The sequence below is a fragment of the Cydia strobilella genome, chromosome Z (assembly GCF_947568885.1).
Source record: "Cydia strobilella chromosome Z, ilCydStro3.1, whole genome shotgun sequence".
Lineage (NCBI taxonomy): Eukaryota > Metazoa > Arthropoda > Insecta > Lepidoptera > Tortricidae > Cydia > Cydia strobilella.
Genome location: NC_086068.1, coordinates 15,877,745 through 15,891,489, shown reverse-complemented (window position 1 = coordinate 15,891,489; position 13,745 = coordinate 15,877,745). Strand labels below are relative to the sequence as shown.

Below are 13,745 nucleotides of genomic sequence, written 5' to 3'. Positions count from 1 at the left end.
GGTAAGAGAAAGACGTATTCATGTATTGACAGGTTAATGTATGGCAGCATAATCCTTTTTCTCTTTCACTCTTATAAAAATCGGTATTTCGCCATCGCCTCCTACCTATGCTGCCATAACCATGAAAAAAAACCCGGTCGGTGATAAGGACAAAGCATGGCGCTATTTTCTCTTTCCTCTTATAACCAAAGAAAATTAAAGAAATCTGCGGAAATAATTCGTGTAGTTTTGAAAATTGGTATAGTTGTACCTTGTGGTGTCCAGATGAACATACTAAAAGTTCTCGGGGGTGGGGGGTGAGCTGAGGGTGTAGTGTGGGGGTTGAAGGTATATTTTTTCAGATTTTTGCTCGTATCTCGAATATCTGTACGAATAGCATTATAATTACTTCGAACAAAAGTTTCTACATAAAATTTTCTACAAATTAAGTTATATTTATTTTTACTCTACGATCAATACTTTAGGAGCTACAGGATGTTTAAGTTAACAAAGAGATGAAAAATAGACGACATAAGAAAACGTCGTTTCTTCGTAGTTGTTCATCATAACTGAAATTTTTTGTATACATATAATAAGCAAGTTGAGTCACCTGCTGATCAAAAATAAAAATAAACCGGCCAAGAGCATGTCGGGTCATGCGCAGTGTATGGTTTCGTACTTCCGTAATTACCCGCCCGGCAAAATATACTTTTTGCAAAAACTCAAAAATGGCTTAACCGATCAGGTTTGCTATAGTTTTCCTTGAAAGTCTTTAATAAGCTTTACTTTCACGATTTTTTTCACATTTTTTGGACCCATGGTTCAAATTTGGTTTGAATTTTCCTTCGCTTCAACCCTATAGTGTGGGGTGTCATTTGATAGGTCTTTTAAAATGAATATCAGTCTTTAAGAACATTTTTTTGATAAACGTGATATTTCCGGAAATATTCGCTTTGAAAGAAAAAATAATGTTTGTGAGTCCCCCTCTAACTTTTGAACCACGAGTCCAAAAATATGGAAAAAATCGTGAAAGTAGAGCTTAGTAAAAAAATTCATGGAAAACTATAGCGAATCTGATCGGTTAAGCAGTTTTTGAGTTTTTGCAAAAAGTATATTTTGACGGATGGGTAACTACGGAACTCTACACTGAGCATGGCCCGACATGATGTTGGCCGTTTATTTCTATAATTGATTAGCAGGTGACTAAGCTTGTTTATTCTAAACTAAATTGAGTTATGATGAACAACTAGGAAAAAACGACGTTTTCTTAAATCGTCTATTTTTTATCTCTGTTAATTTAAAACATCCTGTACCTAGTAAAGTATTAATCGTAGAGTAAAAATGAATATGACCTAATTTGTAAATAAATTATGTAGAATCTTTTGTCCGAAGTAATTATAATGCTATTCGTACAGATATTCGAGATATGAGCAAAAATCTGAAAAAAAATTCCCGCCGAGAACTTTTAGTATGTTCATCTGTACACCACAAGGTATAACTGTACCAATTTTCAAAACTACACGAATTATTTCCGCAGATCGCCCATTTGCGCTTTAATTTGACGTAGCTATTATAGAAATCGCAATAAGACTATCTTTCTCTATCAAAGAGTGTCAGGCCCTTGATATAAACTAAAAACGTGCAAAACTATTCCAATTTTATAACAAATACGGAAAATGGCTGGCGCGTTATTTTTTAGGGTTCCGTATCTAAAGGGTAAAAACGGGACCCTATTACTAAGACTCCGCTGTCTGTCCGTCTGTCACCAGGCTGTATCTCACGAACGAACAAGCTAGACAGTTGAAATTTTCATAGATGATGTATTTCTGTTGCCGCTATAACAACAAATACTAAAAACAGAATAAAATATATATTTAAGTGGGGCTCCTATACAACAAACGTGAATTTTTTTGCCATCTTTTGCGTAATGGTACGGAACCCTTCGTGCCCGAGTCCGACTCGCACTTGGCTGGTTTTTTTTACCTACGCACGAGCATGCGCGCGCACGGCAAAGGCGCGAACGAAATCGACAAACAGCGTGAAACAGCCAATTAAAAAATGTATAAAAAAATTATATTAAAGGAAGGAGGTTTTATATCGCTCGCAGACGTATCTGCATGTTAATAAAAAAAATGATGTATGAAAAAGCTAAAATTTTCGTATTTCTATTTTCTAACCGACGGATGGAGATCAAATCGATAAAATGTTATGTTTATTCATTAATGTGATTTACGAGATAATTTAATCTATAACTTAAGTTTGGTGAGATAAAACCTTTAACTAACATTTGAAACCTAATAGTTGGTTAAGAAAATGTGTTACTTGACCAAATTAAGAAGGCTCCGTTTCCATGCATATTATTAGCAATCAGTTACCTTCTTAACTCAGTCGGATAATATAATGAAAACGCACGAGTGCTATAATACGTATACTGAAAAAGCACGCGTTTAATATCTAGGATTATGAGCCAAAAATCGGTGGAATAAAAACGTCGTTTTCAGCAAGTGTGTTGAAAGTGCCAGGCGAGGGGGGACCGGCAGTAGGTATGACAGATGCAAGACTGCATACTGTTTTAACAATTAAAATTTGATTGATATGAAAGTTTCTTTTTTTCCTTGCAAGTGTGTTGAAAAACGTCGTATGAAACGCGTGTGCATTGGTCATTACACACATCGGCTTTCTTATTGCGCGCTCGCTTACAGCTCGCGCTCACAATATCGCCTCGTGTGTAATGACCCACTTAGCACACTTGTATCACAATGTACTATTTCCTATGTTACATTACATAATTACTAACAAACCTCTGTAAATGACTGTTCTGTACGCGTTTGTAGAATTACCTACCCTCGAACACGAATTTTTCATGCATTTTACCTCTGTAACTGGAAACCTCTTTAAGACCAACAAAAACCTATAAGAACCTTAAGTCGATTCCTTCTATAAGACCAAACAGTACTATTAGTTATTCTGTGACCAAACCTAGTTAACACAAAGTTTTTGGCGTTTCTCTTGAGATTCGTGCTATCGAGGTTCCACTGTATAATGTTATTGAGCCGTGTTAACAAGGACCGCTCGGCTATAGCGAGCGCGAGCTCACCATCAGGTGGCTGTAGCAACCCCCATTGGTGCCTGAACATGGGCGGTGTAGCCTTGCTCGTCAATTTACTGCTGAAACGAATAGAATGGCAAGACAGAGCGAAAGCCAACGCAGGCGAATTCATACGTAGTTTTCCCCTCCGCTTTTTCCGCCGCAACATTGCTAGCCAGTGGCGAAGTAGCCCAGCTCGCGATGTCGCGATGCTATTGGCCCGCAGTGTAACCAATGTCGTCGGTGCGTGAGCGTGTGCTGTGCCCTAAGCACGAAAGGGACCGCAGGAACGTCGCGCTCGTACGAGTCGTACGGAACGGAACGGACAGTCGGTCCCGGGCCCTTGCGTAGGACCGCGTGTCTGCGCTGTAGCATGTTCACCATCTGTTTATCAACAAAACCTTTTATTCGCCAGTGCATGTGCAATCTAAAAGGATAATAAGGAGGTGTCACGTAATCTTTGAGTTTCACGTGAGTAGTGGCTAATATTAATTATTATTTTGCTGGCGCGCAGCTAGATGGCGCTAGGTGTTGCGTTGAATAACCGAGACCGTGTCATTGAACCGGGCCGGGGCCGGGGTGTTACGCGGTTGTTGTGTTGTGCGACTTGTGCGCTGTGCACCTTTATCAGAGTGCATTATTTTGTTTTTGTTCTCTCATTCACGATCACGACGGGTGCTTTATTGACTATTGACGGCAACCTTGGCAGTCGAGTGCCTATCGATATTTAATTACTAGCTTTTGCCCGCGACTTAGTCTGCGTGGAGTTAGTAATTTGGGTAGCTTATTATTTTTTTATCCAATCTGCTTGTTATCGATTCTCCATACAAACTTCCACCCCCCTTTTCACCCCCTTAAAGGATGACTTCCGGGATAAAAACAATCCTATGTCCTTCCCCGGGACTCAAACTATCTCTATACCTACCAAATTTCAACTTAATCGGTTCAGCGGTTTAAGCGTGAAGAGGTAACAGACAGACACACTTTCGCATTGATAATATTATAATGGATTTATTATTATCTTGACAAGTTGACAACTGATAGAATATGTGCGACTTTGTCACGATTGAAACGCTCAAACATTACTAAGTATAGGCCTAAAAAACCGGCCAAGTTCGAGTCGGACTTGCGTTCCAAGGGTTCCGTACTTTACACAAATTTTAACAATGCATTTTTTGTAGGGGTCGGACCAAAAACTTAGTAATTAAGTCCGACTCACGCTTGACTGCACATTTCTAATAGATTTTCCTATTATCTATAGGTAAAGAACTATTTTGTGTATTTTTTTTTTCAAAATTTTAGACCCAATTTCGGAGTTAAATGTGGTAATTTTTTGCCTATTTTCTTTAATAACTTCTAAACTGTTTATCCTAAATTTATTAAGGCCGTTCCATCGGTTTGCCGCTGTCTCTGTCACATTTCGCAAGAATGAACGGGAAAGAGCATGCGCGCCAAGTGTCCATTTTGATCGAATTTTGTTGATTTTTATTTATTTTAAAAACGTTACCCTACAATATCTAAATTCGAAAGCTATGAAATTACTATTTAAGTTAAGATTGTTTTTTCTTCTTTTTTTGTTTATAGTATCACATAATAAATAACCGAGTAAGGTTGGATTAAAAGTCCGAGTTAGAGGTTACTTTGGGAATTAATTGTATCGAGCGAAGTGTCATAATTCGTGTATCGGAAGCTATGATATTAAAGATAATATAGTCAAGAACTACATATATTTTTTCCGCGTCTACGAATATCAACGCCTCTTAGAAAAACATGGTCATATAAGGAGATTTTTCGCCTTCTGGCTCAGGGAACCGCCTTAAAAAAAGATATTTGAGATACTCGCAATAAGCTCTTTCATTTGATATGTAACACGATATAGTTTGAAAAACTTGATTTTTAATTTTCTCATTTATCCCCCAAAAGTGGCCTCCATTTTTTAAATTCATTTATTTACGTTACATGCCCATCTTTGGGTCACAAACTTACATGTGTACCAAATTTCAACTTAATTGGTCTAGTAGTTTCTGAGAAAAATAGGCTGTGACAGACGGACAGACAGACAGACAGACAGACAGACGGACAGACAGACGCACGAGTGATCCTATAACTCCTATAAGGGTTCCGTTTTTTTCCTTTTGAGGTATGGAACCCTAAAAATATGCCGTATGACGATTTGAATTTGAATGTCTTTTATGTTGCACCATAAACAAGTCTTACAGGGCTTATTACACTTTGCTAAATTTAGTGACTAACAAGAAGGACGCCTCTATAGTCTCTATACGTGAGAAACGATAGGATTCGTTTCTCACGTATAGAGGCGTCCCTCTTGTTAGTCACTAAATTAGGATAGTGTAATAAGCTCTACGTGCTCTGACTGCAACTCTACACCTGCTACCTACTTGGTATCTAATTCGTCAAAACGCTGATCGATGTGCTAATTAGACGCAGCTCTTATTTGATTCAACATCTTCATAGTCTAGACCATACTTACTTTACTCTTTGATCTAAACAAAAAAATCAAAATCGCTCTCCTTCTTGATGCGACTGGCAAATCATGTAACTTTTTGGCAACCGAATTTTTTAACCTAATTTGACCCCGCTGAACCCGAATTTGCCGATTGCCCGATCGAAATCGACCGTAAGTGAGATATTCAAGATGGCGGCCATTATTGCCCTACATAGCGAGTTCCTTGTATGGAGACCTATTTTTTATTAGATAATTTTTATTGCAAGAAATAACAGTTGAAATAACACGTATGTTCTGAAAATTTTGAGTATTTATTTGGTATGGTTCAAAATATACAGTCCTTTAAAAGTGTAAAATATCATCGTCAGCGGCGCACCGCAATACGAATTCCCAGTTGTGAGGCCTCGTTATGTTACAAAACTCACTCAATATATTTGTTTATTTACATATTTATTCAATGGTTGAATCTTTTAGCACGCATTTGAAACCTTTAATCCATGTGCGCGGAGTAAGACTCTTTTGGTGAAAAAAAGCGTCTAGTATGAAAAATATGAAAATAGGTACGAATATTAAATAAATTTATCGTTTCATTAAGCAACTAATCGGGATTGTAATGTGTACAGTTCACTAACACTTCAAAACCTAAAACCTTAAATATTGTCAAAAAAAGTGTCAAATTTTCATGTTTCACGCACGATTTAGCCCCCTAAACCAAAAATTGTTATAGGTACAAATGTTAAGGATTTGAAAGTAAGTATCTTTTTATTTTACCTATTTTATGTATTTTTAAACAAAGTCATTACTTTTACCTACGCGAATCAAATGCGTATTTCAAAGCATCTAAAAATATTTTAATTGTGTAATACTTTAAACTTTCGCGTTTTGTACACATAATTAATGTCATTAAATGGTCTAACGCGATTAAATTTCATTATTTTACCTTTTTCCCGACGTTTCAGTTAGGTTGCACTATTCAATTCAATTCAATTTTTCAGATACATTGATACTGTCAATGATTTCGCCAACGTCAAAGTGGGATCCACGTGGGATCGAATTAATATTTCTTGATTAAAACATATCGGCCATCCGCCATAGCCAGTGTACGGTAAACAATAAAATTATGGGCCTCTAGGGCTCTAGCCAGACACGGTGAGAGGTAGAAATACCAAATGCTCATAGAGCACGACGTTGTTCGGTGGTTGGTGTAGTCGTCTCGTAAAACCGATAGCTGGATTCTACGAGAAGCACGTGGATTACCGGCCGTTGACTCCAAAATGGTGGTTAAACACGCTTTGAAATTCATTCTCCATTCACTGCAAACTACCACATTAGATTGCTGTATAATAAAGCTATCGATATTACACATTAAACAATATTATTTATTTATTTTAAACTTTATTGCATATAAAAAGTGTACAACAGGCGGACTTAATGCCATTATAGGCATTATTATAGGCATTATAGGCATTATTATATTAATGAGCAAAAAACAAAAAAAAAAATCACGAGGTTACTATCAAGATGGCGTTCGATCCGGAAGTCCTAGGTTGCACTAGCTGTGGTCACAAAATACTAACGTCTCAGCAGAATGTCAATTGAGACTGAGATATTGGTAAACAACACTAAACTACCCGACATTAGTTTATATAAATGTTCGGGGTAGACAAATAAATGTATCTACCCTGTTCCATGTAAAAAAAAATCAAAAAAGAAAAAAAGGTAATATGATGAAATTTAATCGCGTTAAACCCGTTAATGACATTAATTATGTAATTAACTTTCTTCCTATAATATCGTTTTAAATATTGATCCTAGAGAAAAATGTTTCGAATGTTTTTTGTAGAAAATTGTATGTATCGATTATTTATTTATAAGAACTAATTTAGCTTTTGGCCACCGTTTACGAGTTTGTTACGAAAAACTACAAAGGAACTTTAAAATTGATTATAATTAACTTTCCCGCTTTAATATGTTTTTTTTTATATTGATCCTAGCGAAAGGTGTTTTACATGTTTCTTGTAGGAAATTTTATGTTAATTATTTATGTAACAGATTTTTTGCTATACGTCATACTTTACAACAGGGGTCACCAAATGGCGGCTCGCGGTCCGCATCCGGACCGCCGACGTTTTTTTTATTTTTTTGCTTATTTAATAAACTCAATGAGAAACGGACCGCGATGGTCATTTTATTCTAAGAACCGGACCCCTGAAGAAACTAATTGGTGACCCCAGCTTTACAATATATTTACGAAAAACTAATAATATAATTTTTAAGAAAAAAAAACCGACTTCAATGGGGGATGCCGCTAAAAGTTTACTTATTGTTGATGGTGCACTCTTAGATTCCAGACAATGAAATGAAATATAGGTAGACAGCATATTTTGCGTAATTATGCTAATCCATATTTTAACTAATTTTGCCTACTTGCCTAATTATTATAATATTGCCTAATAATGTAGAAAAGGAGGTAAAACCACCCACTTTTCTAGTAGCATTTCGTTTTTGTAAGGGTCGCAGTTCTAACCTAACCTAACCTACTTTTCTGATAGCATTTCGTTTCTGTAAGGGTCACAGTTCTAACCTAACCTAACCCACTTTTCTAGTAGCATTTCCGGGTCCGGGTCTGGGTCCGGATCCGAGTCCGGGTCCGTGTCCGGCTGTCCGGGTCCAAGTTTGGGTCTGGGTCCATAAGGAAGAGAACAAATCGCCAATCGTGAACTATGTGTCATTGAAGAGTTCCATTCTGATCATCATCAGCAGTTCCACTTAATCAAATTTCACTTTTTTAAATGTAAATGCTGGATTTGTTGATGAAAATACAAAAATCACAATATGTATGCATTTCACGTTTGAGGAGTTCCCTCGGTTCCTCATGGGTCTCATCATCAGAACTCGAGCTTGACAAAAATATGCCTTAAAAACTTAAGTTGCTTAACCAACATAAAGAAGAGGACAAATCGCCAAACGTAAACTATGCGTCATTAAAGAGTTCCATTCTGATCATCATCAGCAGTTCCACTTCATCAAATGTCACTTTTTAAAATGGAAATGCTGGATTTGTTGATAAAAATACAAAAATCACTATATGTATGCCTTTCACATTTGAGGAGTTCCCTCGATTCCTCATGGATCCCATCATCAGAACTCTAGCTTGAAAAAAATGTTTCTTGAAAACCTAACTTGCTCAACAAACATAACGAAGAGGACAAATCGCCAAACGTGAACTATGCGTCATTGAAGAGTTCCGTTCTGATCATCATCAGCAGTTCCACTTCATCAAATATCACTTTTTTAAATGTAAGTACTTGATTTGTTGATGAAAATACTAAAATCACTATATGTAAGCCTTTAACATTTGAGGAGTTCCCTCGATTCCTCATGGATCCCATCATCAGAACTGCGTTTTGACAAAAACGGGACCAATCTGTATGTCTGTGTTACAATCAAAAAAAGAATTTTCAAAATCGGTCCAGAAATGACGGAGTTATGGAGTAACAAACATAAAAAAAAAACAACCGAATTGATAACCTCCTTTTGAAATCTTGAAGTCGGTTAAAAAGGAACGTTACCCAGGTAGAATTTAGACGTCATTACGACGTCCGTTACGTCATTATGACGTATAAATGACGTCATTATGAGGTCACTTGTACGTTGCTGACGTCACTATTGCTACCTGGGTAGAATTGATTATAATTAACTTTTCCTCTTTAATATCTATTTAAATATTGATCCCAGCAAAAAGTGTAATATATCTTTTTTGTAGAAAATTTTGTGTAGATTATTTAAGTTACACACCATTTTTTGCTATTGGCCGCCGTTTAAGAGTTATTTACGAAAACCTAAAAAAAACCGGCCAAGTACGAGTCGGACTCGCGCACCGAGGGTTCCGTACTTTTTAGTATTAGATAAGATAAGATAAGATAAGATATTTCTTTATTGTACAACCGTGTTACAGAGGTGTTATGTGGTGTGATACATGTGAGTTTCAACGGTAACCCAATTCGGGTATACAATGGACACTTAAAACTAAATTAAAACTAAGAAACACTTAACTATTATACACGTACATAGCATAGCTATCTGTACAGGGGACACAGTATCATAAAGAATATAATTCAAAGAAATCCTTTAGTGAATAGAATTCATTCTTAATAAGCCATTTTTTTAAACTACGCATAAATTCTATGCCATCTAACATTTTCAATTCATCTGGAAGCTGATTAAAGACGCGAATGGCAGTAATATATGTGCTTTTATCGTAAGTTTTATTATTGACTAGAGGTAGTTTTAAATTATACTTATATTGAGAGCGAAGGTTGTCGCGGAGGGAAGTTAATGTTGTGAAATAATTCTTGTTGCTCTTAATAAATTTACAGAGTTCGTATATATATATGCCAGTTAAAGTTAGAAAACCTTTGTCCTTGAAAATATTTCTCAATGATTGTCTGTAGTTCATACGATAGATAGTTCTTAAGCACCTCTTTTGCAAAATGAATGTGGACTGCACGTCTACGGAATTACCCCAGTATATGACACCGTACGTCAATAGAGAATATATGTTTGCGTAGTACGCACTAATAACAACATCTTCAGAACACGTTTCGGATAATATAGATAATGCGTAACATTGACTGGAAATTTTGCTATTGATCTTCTCTATATGATGTTTCCAGGTTAATTGAGGATCTATTGATAAACCTAAAAAACTTATATTGTCTACTTCCTCCAGCAAAGTGCCTGACTCCATCACATTCAAATTTGTCGGGATTTGTTTATAATTCCTGAATTGCATAAGTTTAGTTTTTGTTAAATTTACTTTTAAGTTTATTGATTTTAACCAACTGACGACTTTCTTTACAGTATTTGTTGTTATAGCGGCAACAGATACATCATCTGTGAAATTTTCAACTGTCTAGCTATCACAGTTCATGAGATACAGCCTGGTGACAGACAGACAGACGGACAGCGGAGTCTTAGTAATAGGGTCCCGTTTTTATCCTTTGGGTACGGAACCCTAAAAAGGAACCTTGCAATTGATTATAATTAATCTTCCCGCGTTAATACATATCTCTCTGAATATTGATTCAATTGAAAAATTGTACGGAATCTTTCTTATAGGCAATTTTATGCAGATTACTTATGTAGAAAAATATTTTTTGCTATGCGCGACAGTACAAGTTATTTACGAAAACCTAAAAAAAGGGGCCTTAGAATTGATTATAATTAACTTTCCCGCGTTAATATCTCTCTGAATATTGCTCCTAGCGAAAAATTGTACAGAATCTTTCTTGTAGGCAATTTTATGCAGATTCCTTGTTTAGAAGAAGATTTTTTGCTATGCGCCACCGTTTACGAGTTATTTACGACAACCTAGAAAAAGCTTTTGTTTAATCTTTTAGGGCTGTATATTTGGAACCATAGCAGATGGGTACTCCAAACTTTCAGAAAATACTGCTATTTTCTGCAGTAATTATTATAAAAAAATATATTAAAAATATGGGTCTCCATACAAGGAACTCATTTGGATCGGTAATAATGGCCGTCATTTTGAATGTCTCACTTCCGGTCAAGATTTCGTTCAAAAAACGGGCAAATTCGGGTTCAGCGGGGTCAAATTAGGTTAAAAAAACCGGTTGCCAAAAAGTAACATGATTTGCCAGTCGAAATACTCGTAATCGATTCGATCAATAATCATAATTTTTAAGAAAAAAAACCGACTTCAATGGGGGATGCCGTTGAGAGGTTACTTATTGTTGATGGTGCACTCCAGACAATGAAATGAAAAAGACAGCACCGTTTGCCTAACTAAAAGGAGGTAGAACCACCCACTTTTCCAGTAGCATTTCGTTTCTGTAAGGGTCACAGTTCTAACCTAACCTAACCCAATATTCTGATAGCATTTCGTTTCTGTAAGGGTCACAGTTCTAACCTAACCTAACCCACTTTTCTGATAGCAGTTCGGTTCTGTGACGATCGCAGTTCAAAAAAGTTCCACTTCATCAAATGTCACTATTTTATGTAAATGCTGGATTTTTTGATGAAAATACAAAAATCACTATCATCAGAACTCGAGCTTGACGAAAATGTGTCTTTAAAACTTAACTTGCTTAACAAACATAAAAAAGAAGACAAATCGCCGAACGTGAACTATGCGTCATTAAAGAGTTCCATTCTGATATTTCTGATCATCATCAGCAGTTCCACTTCATCAAATGTCACTTTTTTAAATGGAAATGCTGGATTCGTTGATGAAAATACAAAAATCACTATATGTATGCTTTTCACATTTGAGGAGTTAACTCGATTCCTCATGGATCCCATCATCAGAACTCAAGCTTGACAAAAATGCGTCTTAAAAACCTAACTTGCTTAACAAACATAACGAAGAGGACAAATCGCCAAACGTGAACTATGCGTCATTGAAGAGTTCCGTTCTGATCATCATCAGCAGTTCCACTTCATCAAATGTCACTTTTTTTAATGTAAATGCTTGATTTGTTATGCCTGCTGCCATGCTGTGTTTGTATGCCTTTAACATTTGCGGAGTTCCCTCGATTCCTCATGGATCCCATCATCAGAACTGCGTTATGACAAAAACGGGACCAATCTGCATGTATATACTTCCAGACAAAAAAAGAATTTTCAAAATCGGTCCAGAAATAACGGAATTATGGAGTAACAAACATAAAAAAAAACCTTGAAATCTTGAAGTCGGTTAAAAATATGACCCTATCAGAACATACCTACTTAATTCAAACTTGTGCAGCAAACTGTAATATATCGGCCATATCACAATATGCTCAAAAATATCTGACGCGACAAATAGAGTTGTGTCATGTAAAGATTCGAAACATCGACGGGGTTAGTTTCATTCTTTGGTTTTCGTTAGTTAAGATTCTGTAATGTGCATAGGCTATGTATGTTCTTATTGAAATGTATTCCTACAAGAACTAAAACCTAATAATTCTAATAAGTACATATTTTAATGTTAACAAGTGAGAAATTAAATAGGTAAAAAACAGGCAATATGAAAAAAAAGAATCATGTTTTTTATAAGAGGACGGATTACCTATTTTAATTCATTGAAATATTCAGTGGCGGATTTGCAGTCTTTGCCGATCTGGGCCCCAGGCCCTGTATAGCTGCCCCCCGGGGGGCGAAACTTAAAAGGTACCTTATACATGGAAGCCAGCGCCGGCATCAACTTTCCAACAAAATTTCCTCACCTGATGGTTCCATATAGATCAACTAGATGGTGTTACCGCGGAAAATAGTTATTTGTTATACAAGGGTGCAAAGTTGTATTTTACCCGCGAGTGTTTTAACACACGAGAAGTAAATAGTAGATTGTGTCACAAGGGAGCAAAATGACATATTTACGGCGAGGGCGTACAATTGAATCCTAAACGAAGCGAGGGATTCTAACATAGAATCCTGAGCGTAGTGAGGGATTCAAGTGTTAACGCCCAAGGTGAAAATAATTTTGCTACCATGTGACACATACTGCTTTTCACATCACCTATGAGGAAATTACATACTAACATTAGGTTTCAAAACATTATTATTTTAAGCAAAGATCGATACGGACAAAGTGCCAAAAATATGTGTACACGACCTTAGTATAGGTACATACTTCTGGCACTTTGTCCGTATCGATATTTTCAGACGTGACTGTAGTGACAAATTAAAAGTACCTACAGCTCATAATTATGTACCTAATATCTTTTTAAAAACAGCAGCAAACAACTAAAATGATACAATGAAAATCAAGTACATTATTTTTGTAGATTTTTCTGATAACAAATTAGCTCTTACCCCTTTAAACCAAATCTTCGGAAGAACACTATGAAGACTGATATCACATATTTATTATTATTAGTGTCGTTACCGGGATGCTGCTTAAAACATCTGACACAGATGAAAAGGCCTATTATTATTGATTTAAACTAAGTATTTACAAATTTATACAGAATACAGAACCGCATAATGCTTTGTGAAATATTTGTACAATTTTTTTTAAATATAAACTTTAAATTGCATAGATAAGTATGGCTGCGTTTAAGGAGACCTAAAATGTCAAAATGAAAATTAAATTATTAAACTAAAGTTTTTTTACGTTTCTTTGTAAATATTACGCTAATTAATTAATTTAATAATAAATTTAATGATATTAATTAATTTAAAATACGTTAATTACATAATTACATT

The 13,745-nt window shown here is 35.9% G+C and overlaps 1 long non-coding RNA gene across 1 annotated transcript in view; it reads right to left on the bottom strand.

The window, feature by feature from the left end:
* LOC134754528 (uncharacterized) overlaps positions 1-13,201 on the bottom strand; it is a 153,680-nt gene extending 140,479 nt beyond the window's left edge. The window contains exon 1 of the long non-coding RNA XR_010128934.1: positions 13,171-13,201. This is a non-coding gene — a long non-coding RNA (uncharacterized LOC134754528). The remainder of the gene's footprint in view (positions 1-13,170) is intronic.
* Between the last annotated feature and the right edge of the window lie 544 nt (positions 13,202-13,745).